This window comes from Amblyraja radiata, chromosome 3, assembly GCF_010909765.2.
Source record: "Amblyraja radiata isolate CabotCenter1 chromosome 3, sAmbRad1.1.pri, whole genome shotgun sequence".
NCBI classification, from domain to species: Eukaryota; Metazoa; Chordata; class Chondrichthyes; order Rajiformes; family Rajidae; genus Amblyraja; species Amblyraja radiata.
In genome coordinates, this window is record NC_045958.1 from 129,089,706 (window position 1) to 129,105,204 (window position 15,499).

A 15,499-nucleotide genomic window follows, 5' to 3' on the forward strand; every position below is an offset into this window, starting at 1 on the left:
TTTGTAGGTTAATTGGTTTGGTAAATATAAAAAATTGTTCTTAGTGTGTGTAGGATAGTGTTAGTGTGCGGGATCGCTGGTCGGCACGGACCTGGTGGGCCGAAGGGCCTGTTTCCGCGCTGTATCTCTAACCGAAACTAAACTATGGTAGACAAAAATGCAGGAGAAACTCAGCGGGTGAGGCAGCATCTATGGAGCGAAGGAAATAGGCGACGTTTCAGGTCGAAACCCTTCTTCAGACTGATGTAGGATGGGAAGGGGGGGAAGAAGAAAGGAAGAGGAGGAGCCAGTGGGCTGAGGGAGAGCTGGGAAGGGGAGGGAGAAAGCAGGGACTACCTGAAATTAGAGAAGTCAATGTTCATACCGCTAGGGGTGCAAACTGCCCAAGCGAAATATGAGGAGCTGCTCCCCCAATTTGCGGTGGGACTCACTCTGGCCATGGAGGAGGCCCAGGACAGAAAGGTCAGATTCGGAATGGGAGGGGGAGTTGAAGTGTTGAGCCACCGGGAGATCAGGTTGGTTAATGCGGACCGAGCGGAGGTGTTGGGCAAAGCGATCGCTAAGCCTGCGCTTGGTCTCACCGATGTAGAGCAGCTGACATCTAGAGCAGCGGATGCAATAGATGAGGTTGGAGGAGATACAGGTGAACCTCTGTCGCACCTGGAACGACTGCTTGGATCCTTGAATGGAGTCGAGGGGGGAGGTAAAGCGACAAGTGTAGCATTTCCTGCAGTTGCAAGGGAAAGTACCAGGGGAGGGGGTGGTACGGGAGGGAAGGGAAGAATTGACAAGGGAGTTGCGGAGGGAGTGGTCTTTGCGGAAAGCAGACATGGGGGGAGATGGGAAGATGTGGCAAGTGGTGGGGTCACGTTGGAGGTGGCGAAACTGACGGAGGATTATTTGTTGTATGTGACGGCTGGTGGGGTGGAAGGTGAGGACTAGGGGGACTCTGCCCTTGTTATGAGTGGGGGGGTGGGGAGAGAGAGCAGTGTTGCAGGGTATGAAAGAGACCCTGGTGAGAGCCTCATCTATAGTAGAAGAGGGGAATCCCTGTTCCCTGAAGAATGAGGACATCTCCGATGCCCTGGTGTGGAACACCTCATCCTGGGAGCAGATGCGGCGTAGACGGAGGAATTGGGAGTAGGGGATGGAGTCCTTACAGGAAGCAGTGTGCGAAGAAGTGTAGTCCAGATAGCCATGGGAGTCAGTGGGTTTATAGTGGATGTCGGTCAGAAGTCTATCACCTGCGATGGAGATAGTGAGGTCGAGAAACGGTAGGGTAAGGTCGGAAATGGTCCAGGTGTATTTGAGTGCCGGATGGAAGTTAGTGGTGAAATGGATGAAGTCAGTGAGTTGTGTGTGGGTGCAGGAGGTGGCACCAAAGCAGTCGTGGATGTAGCGTAGGTAGAGGTCGGGGATGGGGCCCTACAGAGAAGCAGGCGTAGCATGTGCCCATAGCTACGCCTTGTATTTGGAGGAAATGGGAGGAGCCAAACGAGGTTATTGAGGGTAAGGACCAGCTCCGCTAGGCGGAGGAGAGTATCAGTAGACGGGGATTGGTTGGTTCTGCGGTCGAGGAAGAAACTGAGGGCTTTGAGACCCTCCTGGTGGGGGATGGAGGTGTAGAGTGACTGGACGTCCATGGTGAAGATGAGGGAATGGGGGCCTGGAAAATGAAAGTCGCAGAGTCGACGAAGAGCGTGTGAGGTGTGCGCCTGGTCCCCGTTTGTTCGCTCAGCGGCACGTCCTCGACCGACCCCCGGCACCCACGCCCATCCCCATTGCCCAACCCAACGCCAGTCTTTGGCCCTTGAGAGCAGCTTCCCCTGTGACAAATAGTGGTGGAATGTTCAAGGAACATATTCCGCTGAAGTCTCAGCGAGATGAAATGTCAGCGGTTAATACTGAACCTTTCAGCTTAAAGACAAGAGAATTCACAGGCAATTAGAGTGTCAGTGTTCTTAAAACCATAACATTTAAATCTCTCGAAACCAAAAGGTTTCACACCAATATTATCTGACAGTTTACTAACATTGGTCTCTGAAGACTTCAGATACTAGATTCATATAAAACACATTATGGAATCAATCAAATCTGTTTTTTAAATTAAATAAATAAAAAGACAGGAGTTTAACAATGCTTCCTCTTTCATCTGTTTACATAGAAACACAGAAACATAGAAAATAGGTGCAGGAGGAGGCCATTCGGCCCTTCGAGCCAACACCGTCATTCATTGTGATCATGGCTGATCAATAACCCGTGCCTGCCTTCTCCCCATATCCCTTGACTCCACTAGCCCCTAGAGCTCTATCTAACTCTCTCTTAAATCCATCCAGTGATTTGGCCTCCACTGCCCTCTGTGGCAGGGAATTCCACAAATTCACAACTCTCTGGATGAAAAAGTTTTTTCTCACCTCAGTCTTGAATGGCCTCCCCTTTATTCTACGACTGTGGCCCCTGGTTCTGGACTCGCCCAACATTGGGAAAATTTTTCCTGCATCCAGCTTGATAGAACTTGATACATCTGTGAAGGACCGGTGATCATGCATCAGGAGTCCACAGTGTTTAATTGTCATATGTACGGTGGCACGGTGGCGCAGCGGGTAGAGCTGCTGCCTCACAGCGCCAGAGACCCGGGTTCCATCCCGACTACGGGTGCTGTCTGCACGGAGTTTTCACGTTCTACCCGTGACGTGCGTGGGTTTACTCCGGGTGCTCAGGTTTCCTCTCACACAGGTGGACTAAAATGCTGGAGTAACTCAGCGGGTGAGGCAGCATCTATGGAGTGAAAGAATAGGCGACGTTTCGGGTCGAGACCCTTCTTCAGACTGAAACGTCGCCTATTCCTTCTCTCCATAGATGCTGCCTCACCCGCTGAGTTACTCCAGCATTTTTGTCTACCTTCGATTTTTCCTGCACCTGCAGTTCTTTCTTAAACGCTCCAAAGAGTTGTGTCGGCTCATTGGTTTAGGTGAAAATTATAAATTGTCTCTTGTGTGTAGGATGTGCGGGGATCGCAAGTGGGCGCGGAATCGGTAGGCCGAAGGGCCTGTTTCCACGCTGTATCTCTAAACTAAACTGAGCTAAATTAAACTAAACTGGCGGGGGAACAATCAAATTCTTGCAGCAGCTATGCAGACCTATTAACACACAAATAAATATACAATAGCCAGCATTTATTTCAAGAGGGCTTGTATACAAAAACAGGGATGTAATGCTGAGGCTCTATAAGGCGCTGGTCAGGCCGCATTTGGAATATTGCGGACAGTTTTGGGCCCCGTATCTGAGGAAGGATGTGCCAGCTCTGGAGAGGGTCCAGAGGAGGTTTACAAGAATGATCCCAGGAATGATTGGGTTAACCTATGATGGGCGTTTGACGGTGCTGGGCCTGTACTGGCTGGAGTTTACAAGGATGAGGGGAAACCTCATTGAAACTTACGGAATAGTGAAAGAGTCATACAGCGTGGAAACAGGCCCTTCAGCCCAACTTCCCCATGCCAACCAAGATGCCCAATCTGCACTAATCCCACCTAGTAAGGTCAAAAGTGATAGGAGTAGAATTAGGCCATTCGGCCCATCAAGTCTACTCCGCCATTCAATCATGGCTGATCTACCTCTCCTTCCTAACCCCATTCTCCTGCCTTCTCCCCATAACTACTGACACCCGTAGTAATCAAGAATCTATCAATCTCTGCCTTAAACATATCCACTGACGTGGGCTCCACAGCCATCTGTGGCAAAGAATTCCACAGATTCACCACCATCTGACTGAAAAAATTTCCCCTCATCTCCTTCCAAAAGAAACATCCTTTAATTCTGAGGCTGTGCCCTCTGATCCTAGACTCTCACACTAGTGGAAACATCCTCTCCACATCCACTCCATCCAAACTTTTCACTATTCTGTATCTCCTTTCTTCATCTCCCTCCTAAAAGAACGTCCTGCCTTTGTTTGACCCATATCCCTCTAAATCATTCCTATCCATGTATCTGTTCAAATGTATTTTAAGCCCTGTTATGCCCAAATGTCTTTTAAAATGTGGAAGTGCTTTGAAAGGCTGGAATATAAAAAAAACCTGGCACCAAACTTTCCATAAAACTGCCAGATTGTTGTAAAATAAAAATTAGTTGACTGCTGACCTTTGGGAAAGGGAATTTGCATTCCAGTATAACTTTTATGTCACCCCATTTCCACACCAATGCAGTTGAACCTTTACTGCTGTGTGAAGTGGTCTCAATAGGCCTTCACTCATATCACAACATTACGCATGAAAGGGCCTGTCCCACTTACGCAATTTTTTTCGGCGACTGCCGGCACCCACAGCAGGTCGTGTTGAAAATCCAGTGGCCACCAGAAATAGGTACGACTCTTTGGGCAACTACTCACAATCGATAATAGACAATAGGTGCAGGAGTAGGCCGCACAGCCCTTCAAGCCAGCACCGCCATTCAATTTGATCATCGCTGATCATCCACAGTCAGCATTATTGTATTGTATTTTATTGATGGGCTGAAGGGCCTGGTTCCAATAGACAATAGGTCCAGGAGTAGGCCATTCGGCCCTTCAAGCCGGGCCAGAACTCCTCAGCTGGCCCGCCGGCTGGGCTTTGTGTGCAGTCCAGCACCCGGGGCCAACCCATCATTCACCCAGCCACGGCCGAGTCGGTCAATGAATTGCCGTCGGGAATTTGTCCCATATTTTGACCTTCTGTCCCTTATTTGGGAGTGAGAATCTTGACGACCCTGCGTAGTGAGGACGGAACCGGTGTGTCTGGCGCTGTGAGGCAGCAGCTCTACCCGCTGCGCCACCGTGCCCGCCCCCATTGCCTTTAACATGGATAAAGATTCGGACTGTCTACCCGATCCAGGCCTCACCGCTGCGCTCGCGTGCTGCCCTGCCACTTCCTAGTTTTCAGTTGTCAGAAAATCAATTTTGTACTGATGTGGTGAAGTGTTGGTCTCGCAACTTATGAGGTTACGTGAAGTTGAATTGCCGGGTTAATTGATGTGATTCACAATGTCGATGGGAGCTGCGGAGGTGAGCTGAGGAAACGACACGTTGCAATTAGCCTCGGTGTTTCTGCAACTGAACAAGCACGCGAGGATTGTGTTTGCACGCAGTCTCATGCCCAGAGTAGGTGAATCGAGGGGCAGTGGACATGGGTTTAAGGTGAGAGAGGGGGGGGGGGGGGAGAGAGAGATTTAATAGGAATCTGAGGGGTTACTTTGTTCACACAAAGGTTGGTGGGTGTATTGAACGAGCTGACGGAGGAGGCAGGTACTATAGTTATGTTTATGAAACATTTAGACAGGAACATGGACAGGCCAGTTTTAGAGGGATATGGACCAAATGCAGGCAGGTGGGACTAGTGTACATGGGACATGTTGGCTGATGAGGGCAAGTTGGGCAGATCAAAATACAGCCAATATTACAGTGAATTCAGATTCAGATTAGTTTATTATTATATGCAATAGGATACAATGAAGTTCATTGGAGCGCAGGAGGATAAGAGGTGATCTTATAGAGGTGTACAAAATCATGAGAGGAATAGATCGGGTAGACCACAGAGTCTCCTGTCCAGAGCAGGAGAATCGAGAAGCAGAGGACATAGGTTTAAAGTGAGGGGGAAAATATTTAATCGTAACCTGAGGGGAAACTTTTGGTGAGTGTATGGAACGAACTGCTGATGGAAATAGTTGAGGCTGTCATTAAGGCAACGTTTAAAAATAATTTGCACAGATTGCTGCCTCGCTCGCTGAGTTTCTCCAGCATTTCTGTCCACCTGCACAGATATACAGATAGGACAGGTTTAGAGAGATATGATTCTCCAACTCTGGGCAAGAGGCTCTGTGCATCTACCCGATCTATTCCTCTCATGATTTTATACACCTCTATAAGATCACCCCTCATCCTCCTGCGCTCCAAGGAATAGAGTCCCAGCCTGCTCAACCTCTCCCTGTATCTCAGGCCCTCGAGTCCTGGCAACATCCTTGTAATGGGTCAATATTTACGCACCTTCCACCGCTAATGCAGTAAAACAGAGCAAACAATATATTGTCTCCAGGGGCCTTGCAGAAGGTTTAACAGGGGAAACTCCAGGCAAGCAGGGCTCAGAAGGCAATATGCACTCATTTCACCACTGCCATCGGGAAGCAGGTACAGGAGCCTGAAAACTGTAACGTCCAGGTTCAGGAACAGCTTCTTCCCTACAGCCATCAGGCTATTAAACACAACAACCTCAAATAAGCTCTGAACCACAAAGACTATTATTGTTATTTTTGCACTATTATTGTGTGTGTGTGTGTACATATATATATATATATATATACGAGACTAAGTGGGACCTGTTGGGTCCCAGCATCACAAGGGAGGGCTGGTCCTCCAATGCAATATTCCACTTCTCCACTAATTCCAATATTGGTGGCCAGTGAAGGAGGGGGCGCTTTCTGGAGCGCTAGTATGGGTGTTGTGGGCTGAAGGGACTGGTTTCCAGAGGGCTAGTATGGACATTGTGGGCTGAATGGATTCTTGGGCTGGCGGCTCAGTCACTCAAGCCTGTTGTGCTGGCAGCTCACTCACTCATGGCTGGTGGGCTGGCAGTTGACATGGCTATTCCTTGAAATTCCATTTCAAGCACGGGTGCAAGGTCACCAAATTCAAGTGCAGTTTCATACCATTTCAAGCAGGGTGCAAAGCCACTAAAGACAGCAAGTCGTGACCGCTCCCTCCTCCATCTTGCAGAGACTGAGCCACGCCCACACTTCTGGGTTTTATAGTCCCTCCCTCCTCCCACCAGAAGGGGCGTGGCCTTCATGGCGTGGTTGACAGGAGAGAGAATCTCAACATTTTTATTTTTCATCGATGGGAAAAATCCTCAGCACCTGATGACGGAGGGGGACTCCGAGTAAAATGGCAAAAAATCATAGCCGTACGTGGTAACGTTTTTTCTAAAATCAATATAAAGCTCAAACAGGAAGTGGTCAAGATTAGACTTTTCATTATATAGAAGGCAAGGCAACTTTTATTCGGCAAGGCAACTTTAATTAGGAAAGGCAACTTTAATTAGGCAAGGCAACTTTAATTAGGCAAGGCAACTTTAATTAGGCAAGGCAACTTTAATTAGGCAAGGCAACTTTAATTAGGCAAGACAACTTTAATTAGGCAAGGCAACTTTAATTAGGCAAGGCAACTTTAATTAGGCAACACAGCTTTAGCATTTCCAAACCAAAGGCAACACAGCTTTAAGGGCCTGTCCCACGAGCATGCGACCTGCATGCGGCAAGCGCGACCAAACCGGAAGCGGGGGCCGCGCGGAGGTTGAGTGATCCCCGTACAGGGCCGGTCCCACCAGCATGCACCTGCATGTGGCGAGCGCAACCAAACCAGAAGCGGGGCCGCGCGGAGGTCGAGTGAGTGACGTGAAGTTCGAGCAAAGTCCGCGGGAAGCTCGTGCGTGACGTACGGCATCAAAATGCTGCGTACTGCGTCGAGACGCTGCGCACGCCAGTCAAGGCAGTGCGTACGGCGTCAAGGGTGCTGCAGGTCGGCAGGGCAATGCCGCGTGGAATTTATGAACATGGTCAGTTTTTCGGAGCCCCGCGCGATGTCGGGACCAGCTCCTCACAACTCCGTATGGCTCCGGCGATCGAAGTGGGACCGACTCCGCGAGGCCGTACGGCTCAAGCGACCACGTTAGTTCATGCTTGCCGCATGGAGTCGAATGCTCGTGCGACAGGCCCTTTAGCATTTCCAAACCAAAGGCAACACAGCTTCAGCATTTCCAAACTATATTTTCAAGCCACATTAAGGGCACTGACAGGTTAGTAAAACAACTCACAGTTTAGTAGACATGTGTTCAGTGTTATTCATAGCTCAGACTGAGAGACGTGACCCTCTTGCTCCACCTTCTTGCAGAGACTGAGTGAGGCACTCAAGACATCCGGGTTTTATAGTCCCTCTGGAAGGGGCGTGGCCATCAGGAGAGAGAATCTCAACATTTTTTAAACACTAATAACTCTTTATTTTTTATCGATTGGAAAAATCCTTTTGTCCTGCGCAGTGGAGGAGGACTCTGAATAAGATGGCCAAAAATCACAGCCGTAAGTGGCAGCGTTTTTTCTAAAATCAATATACAGAACAACAGGAAGTGGTCAAGATCAGACTTTTAGTAATATAGAAGATATATCTATATGTATAACAAAATAGAGAGAGGACAGAGGAGATTTACTAGAATGTTGCCTGGGTTTCAGCAACTAAGTTACCGAGAAAGGTTGAACAAGTTAGGGCTTTATTCTTTGGAGCGCAGAAGGTTAAGGGGGGACTTGATAGAGGTCTTTAAAATGATGAGAGGGATAGACAGAGTTGACGTGGATAAGCTTTTCCCACTGAGAGTAGGGAAGATTCAAACAAGGGGGCATGACTTGAGAATTAAGGGACAGAAGTTTAGGGGTAACATGAGGGGGAACTTCTTTACTCAGAGAGTGGTGGCTGTGTGGAATGAGCTTCCAGTGAAGGTGGTGGAGGCAGGTTCGTTTTTATCATTTAAAAATAAATTGGATAGTTATACGGACGGGAAAGGAATGGAGGGTTATGGTCTGAGCGCAGGTATATGGGACTAGGGGAGAATACGTGTTCGGCACGGACTAGAAGGGTCGAGATGGCCTGTTTCCGTGCTGTAATTGTTATATGGTTATAAAGAACTGCAGAAGCTGGTAAAATCAAAGGTTGGCACAAAATGCTGGAGTAACAGCATCTGTGAGAGAAGGAATGGGAGAGTTTTCGGGTCCGTAGAAGGGTCTAGACACAAAACATCACCCCTTCCTTCTCTCCATAGATGCTGCCTCACTCGCTGAGTTACTCCAGCATTTTGTGTCTACCTATGTATCTCTCTCTCTATGTATATATGAATTTCTTACTTGCTGTACAGCATACAGTATGTAAACATAGTACTGTAAACAATATAATAAACGTGAAGTAAAAGTTCCATCTTTTATGTGAGTATATGTATACATAAACACACTGAACTTTTTTTCCTCATGTATTATATTGTTTACCGTGTACTATGTTTCCATATTCTGTTGTGCTGCTGCGAGTAAGAACGTCATTGTTCTATCTGGGCCACATGGCAATAAAACACGCTTGACTCTTGAGTACAGGTGACTTAAGGGCCTGTCCCACTTGGCGATTTTTTTCGGCGACTGCCGGCATCATATCAGGGTTGCCAAAAGATTTTGAACATTTCAAAATCCAGCGGCGACAAAAAAAACGTTGCGACGCTTGAAAAAACACCGCGCATCAATACGTCATCACGCTGCGAATTTTTCGGTGACCTGACACGTCAGTCAATGATTTCGGCAGTCGCCGAAAAAATCGCCAAGTGGGACAGGCCCTTAAAAGATAAGCCGTCCACTTGCGAAAAGAGTGGCTGCGAAGATTGAGGAGGGTCTTGAAGAGAATTGGACACGGATGATTGAAACCAGGGCTATGAAACTCAAAACAGTGTGGGGGGAAAAATTAGATACAATTCTTATTTGTATACGTATAATTACTTATATGGTGATCTTATAAGTAGGGGATCTTATAGAAACGTTTAAAATTACAAAAGGACTGGACGAGGTAGATGCAGGGAAAATGTTTCCGATGTTGGGGGAGTCCGGAACCTTAGTGGAGCGTCACAACAGCTGGGAAGGCGGATGAAGGCTGCAGCGGAAAAGGGTCTCCGGTCGTCTTGGACTCCATGCCACTGGATCCTGACCCAGATCTGTCAAGGACCGTGGGGTGGCTGTCTGTGCACCAGTCTCCCCACGTTAAACAAAGTCACGCACAGGCGTCCTCCAACCCTGGAGCCATCCATGGTCTAAGAATTATAATAATAATAATAATAATAATAATCTATTGTAGTTCATAGCTTATGAGGTTGCAGTGTTTAATAGCCTGATGGATGTTGGGAAGAACACACTCTAGCGACAATTTACACGTATACCAAGCCAATTCACCTACAAACCTGGAGGTCTTTGGAGTTTGGGAGGAAACCAAAGATCTCGGACAAAACGCACGCAGGTCACGGGGACTGTTACCCTCACTCAATCAAAGAAACATTGACCCCAGAAAGTGTAGACACAAGGAATCTCAGATGTAAATTGTCCCCTGTGTGTGTAGGATAGTGTTAGTGTTCGGGGAATGCTGGTCAGTACAGACTCTATGGGCCGAAGGGCCTGTTTCCGCGCTGTATCTCTAAACTAAAGGGAACTATTCCTGTTCTGTGAATCTGTGACGGTTGACGTGTGATTTGCTGCTATCTATAGCAGTTGACTTTTATAATTTATGAGACTCTGTGTTTGACCCCATTCAGTGTTCAGGCTCCCGATAATACTAAGTGGTTCTGGGTGATATGGCCAGGGCAGTGAACCAATTAACATGCTGCGCTAAATGTGAACTCACCCAAGTTACCTGTGGGAAGGAGAATCAGTCAGCAATACACAATAGGTGCAGGAGGAGGCCATTCGGCCCTTCGAGCCAGCACCGCCATTCAATAAGATCATGGCTGATCATCCACAATCAGTACCCCGTTCCTGCCTTCTCCCCATATCCCCTGACTCCGCTATTTTTAAGAACCCTATCTAGCTCTCTCTTGAAAGCATCCAGAGAACCGGCCTCCACAGCCCTCTGAGGCAGAGAATTCCACAGACTCACCACTCTCTGTGAGAAAAAGTGTTTCCTCGTCTCCGTTCTAAATGGCTTACTCCTTATTCTTAAACTGTGGCCCTGGTTCTGGACTCCCCCAACATCGGGTACATGTTTCCTGCCTCTAGCGTGTCCAAATCCAATCTCATATGTTTCTATAAGATCCTCTCTCATCCTTCTAAACTCCAGAGTGTACAAGCCCAGCTGCTTCATTCTCTCAGCATATGACAGTCCCGCCATCCTGGGAATTAACCTTGTAAACCTACGCTGCACTCCCTCAATAGCAAGAATGTCCTTCCTCAAATTAGGGGACCAAAACTGCACACAATACTCCAGGTGTGTTCTCACTAGAGCTCTGTACAACTGCAGAAGGACCTCTTTGCTCCTATATTTTATTCCTTTTAACCAGAAATTTGAGTCCTCCTATACACCAGAAGGTGCAGATCCAGCAACATTATGAGGGACCCCATACAACCCCAGTAACGGACTGTTCCGGCTGCTACAGTCAGGCAAAAGCCTCCGCTGTCATGCTGTGAAAACAGAGGCTGAGACGGAGTTTCTTCCCACAGGCCATCAGGACTGTAAACTCTGATCTCACCAGGGACTAATTTACTGTTGTGTTGTGTCTTTTTAAAATTGTTGTTTTTTTTCTAACATGTAAACACTGATTCTGTTCTGTTCAGTTCTGTAGTTGTTTTGCACAAACCGCAGGCATTGTCACTTTCATTTCTCTGCACATCTTGTATGTGTATGTGCCAAATAGACTTGACTTGACTTGACTAGTGAGGCAGCATCTATGGAGTGAAAGAATGGGTGACGTTTCGGGTCGAGACCCGACACGTCACCCATTCCTTCGCTCCATAGATGCTGCCTCACCCGCTGAGTTTCTCCAGCATTTTTGTCTACCTTCAATTTTTCCAGCATCTGCAGTTCTTTCTTAAACTCTTAAGGGCCTGTTCCACTGTACGAGGTAATTCAAGAGTATTCCCCGAGTTTCCCCTGATTCGAACTCGGAGAATTACGGTAATAGCCGCTCGTAGGTACTCGGGGCTCTCGTGGACATTTTTCACACTGTTGAAAAATCTTCACGAGCTTACCGCGTTTCCCGAGTACCTGCCGTTAGTGTTACGAGCTGCTAAGAGACGACCCGAGCTCCGACGTCCCGCTACGTACATTCTACGTACTTAAACCCCTGTCCCACGGTACGAGTTCATTCCAAGTGTTCTCCCCGAGTTTGCCCTGATTCGAACTCGGAGATTTACAGTAATGGCCACTCGTCGGTACTCGGGGCTCTCGTGGACATTTTTCAACATGTTGAAAAATCTTCACGAGTCTTCCCGAGCTTACCTGTTGTTAGCGAGTCTTCCCGAGTACCTGCCGTTAGCGCTAAGAGACGTCCCCGAGCTCCGACGTACCCGCTACGTACATTCTACGCACTTACCACGAGTTTGATTTTTTTTTTAACTCGGGAGAGCTCTTGGGTAAACTCATGCAGTGGGACAGCCCCTTTAATGGTGAACTGGGAATGTGAATGAGGGAGGAGGGGAAAGCAAAGATTTGTTGTCAGATTAAAGTCGGTGTAAATTAAAGAGATCACAGAGTGCACTAACTCCATTACAACACGCTCGTACTCTGTAAATATAATTCCACGCCATTCATCAAGTTGCAGTGGAAATGGTTGCCATGGCAATCAAGTCAAGGCCCAAGAAGGAGTGGCAAGCCATGAATCGGTAATTCACATCCACAGTGCAGAACTCATTCAGCTAAACTGCACTTGTTACTTGCCACCTGATAGAGTGCATCAGTTGGAAGCAATAGACAATAGACAATAGACAATAGGTGCAGGAGTAGGCCATTTGGCCCTTCGAGCCAGCACCACCATTCAATGTGATCATGGCTGATCATCCCCAATCAGTACCCCGTTCCTGCCTTCCCCCCATATCCCCTGACTCCGCTATCTTTAAGAGCCCTATCTAGCTCTCTCTTGGAAGTATCCAGAGAACCGGCCTCCACCGCCCTCTGAGGCAGAGAATTCCACAGACTCACCACTCACTGTGAGAAAAAGTGTTTCCTCGTCTCCGTTCTAAATGGCTGACTCCTTATTCTTAAACTGTGGCCCCTGGTTCTGGACTCCCCCAACATCGGGAACATGTTTCCTGCCTCTAGCGTGTCCAAATCGTTAATAATCTTATCTGCGCTGGCCAGCGATTCCCCACTACTATAGCACCATCATATACACTGGGACAATTTACAATTTTACAGAAGCCAATCCAACACATTTCACTGTACCAACTGGTACATGTGACAAATAAATGTATCTTGTATGTTGTATGAGTGTTACGGAATGAATGACTGATACTGTGACAAGTCACAGTGATATGCTTTGTTTTGCACGCCCAATGTATGCAAAGAGTCTCAAGCCCCTGTCCCACTTAGGTGATTTTTTCGGCGACTACAGGCGACTAGGCTGTCGCCACATGGTCGCGGGGTGACGCCTGTATGGTCGTGAGTCGTCTCCTCACGTCGCCTAAAGAGTCGTAACGTTTTTCTGATCGCCGCTGGATTAGGTTGTTGCCAGGTGACGTGGGTTGTCACAAGGTGCTGACTCCGGTGAATTCCATTGGCGACTGCCTACGTCAATTTACGTCAACCGGCGACAGGTAACGGCGACTGAATTGTCTTCAGTTGTTGCCGACAGGGTCGTTGCTTGTCGTGGGTGGACGTAGGTTGACTTTGGTTGACGTAGGTTGTCGCCTGTTTGGTCGTAGGTTGCCGTAGGTGTGGTCGTAGGTGGACGTCCTAAAGGGTCGCTGGTTGTCGGTAGCTTGACGTCGACTAGGCGGTGGATTATCGTAGACATTGTCGTGCGGGGGGTCCAGTCGCCGTTTTTTCGGCAACCTGCTACGCCTGTGACAGTCGCCGTCAGTCGCTGAAAAAATCGCATAAGTGGAACAGGCCCTTAACCTACGAACCTGCACGTCTTTGGAGTGTGGGAAGAAACCGGAGCTCCCGGGCAGATTCAAATTGGTAAATACATTCAAGGCCACTTCAAGTGTTTGTTCAAGTCAGTAAAGGTGAACTCATGCCAACAAGGGAAGATAGACACAAAAAGCCGGGGTCATTCAGGGGTCAGACATTGATATGGAGACATATGGAACAAGTTCAGTTTAATTTAAATCTGTGGAATTCTCTGCCACAGAGGGCGGTGGAGGCCGGTTCTCTGGATGCTTTCAAGAGAGAGCTAGATAGGGCTCTTAAAAATAGCGGAGTCAGGGGATATGGGGAGAAGGCAGGAACGGGATACTGATTGGGGATGATCAGCCGTGATCACATTGAATGGCAGTGCTGGCTCGAAGGGCCGAATGGCCTACTCCTACACCTATTGTCTATTGTCTCTTAATTTAGTGGCTACCAGCTTCTTCTTCTTGCATACGGTGTGCACAGCCTAAAGTTGTAGGATAACTTGTTCTATTTGATCTTATTTGATTGTGCACGCCGGGTTGATTGCATTCATCGAAACAGGGTGGACCACGTGCAGGTTGCAATCTCCCACCCCACGGCGAACAGCGAACAGCGATCCCTAATACTATCCTACACACACTATTGACAATTTACATTTACACCAAGCCAATTAACCTACAAACCTGTACGCCTTTAGAGTGTGGGGGGATCTCGGAGGAAACCCACGCAGGTCACGGGGAGAAGGTACAAACTCCGTATAGACAGCGCCCGTAGTCAGGATGGAACCCGGGTCTCTGGCGCTGTGAGGCAGCAACTCTACCCGCTGCTGTTCTTTGTTCAGCTGCTCAGCAATGCGATGAGGTGGAACGTTCTCTTGTGAAGTGCTAACAGAATGAGGGCAGTGTCCAGCTCCGCACTGCACCTTTGTCTAGGTGTCGTCACCTCTCGGATGGGCTTTGGGCCATTGTTCTGGTGGTCAAGCTCAGGTGACTGGGAACAAAGTGCGACTATCAGTTTTCACACATTCCCTGGCCGCCCATCCCTTCCTCCTTTGTGTCTCCTTGCTTCTGTGAGACGTTCTCCCAGCCCCCAGCTCCCTGCATACCTGCCGGCTTGTTTGTGTTGCACACCTGAGTACAGGTGGCAGGGGCTTGAGCTGATTACGCTGGGCTCAGGTGATGGAATCCAGGAGACAAAAGGGAACTTTAACACCTTACACCTTGAGCTTAACGAGGCACCTCATCTCACATTGATGCCTGGGTGAATCCCAAAGCTTCATGTGTGTGTGTGTGAGTGTGAGTGTGTGCGATGTGTGTGTGTGTGTGTGTGAATGTGTGTGTGTGTGTGTGTGTGTGTGTGTGTGTGTGTGTGTGTGTGTGTGTGTGTGTGTGTGTGAATGTGTGTGTGTGTGTGTGTGTGTGTGTGTGTGTGTGTGTGTGTGTGTGTGTGTGTGTGTGTGTGTGTGTGTGTGTGTGTGTGTGTGTGTGTGTGTGTGTGTGTGTTCTAGCTTGCTTTATGTTAAGTGATGTAGAACGGACCAGAGAACATAGACCAGTGAACATCTCAGACGGGCTAGCACATAAATAGTCCCTTCGGCCCTCAATGTCCTTGCCGAACATGATGCCAAGTTAAACTCTGTGCCTGCAACATGATCCTTACCCCTCCATGCCCTGCGTCTCCATTTAGACTTTATAAACACAGCGTGGACACAGGCCCATCGACACACCAAGTCCGCGCCAACCAGCAATCCCCGTACACTAACACTATCTTACACACTAGGGATTTTATCAAAACTAATTAACCTATAATCCCTTACATTGTTGGACTGTGGGAGGAAAGCGGAGAGCCTGGAGAAAA

General features: G+C 48.2%; 1 protein-coding gene across 1 annotated transcript in view; it reads left to right on the forward strand.

The window, feature by feature from the left end:
* tenm3 (teneurin transmembrane protein 3) overlaps positions 1-15,499 on the forward strand; it is a 702,745-nt gene that overhangs the window by 182,495 nt on the left and 504,751 nt on the right.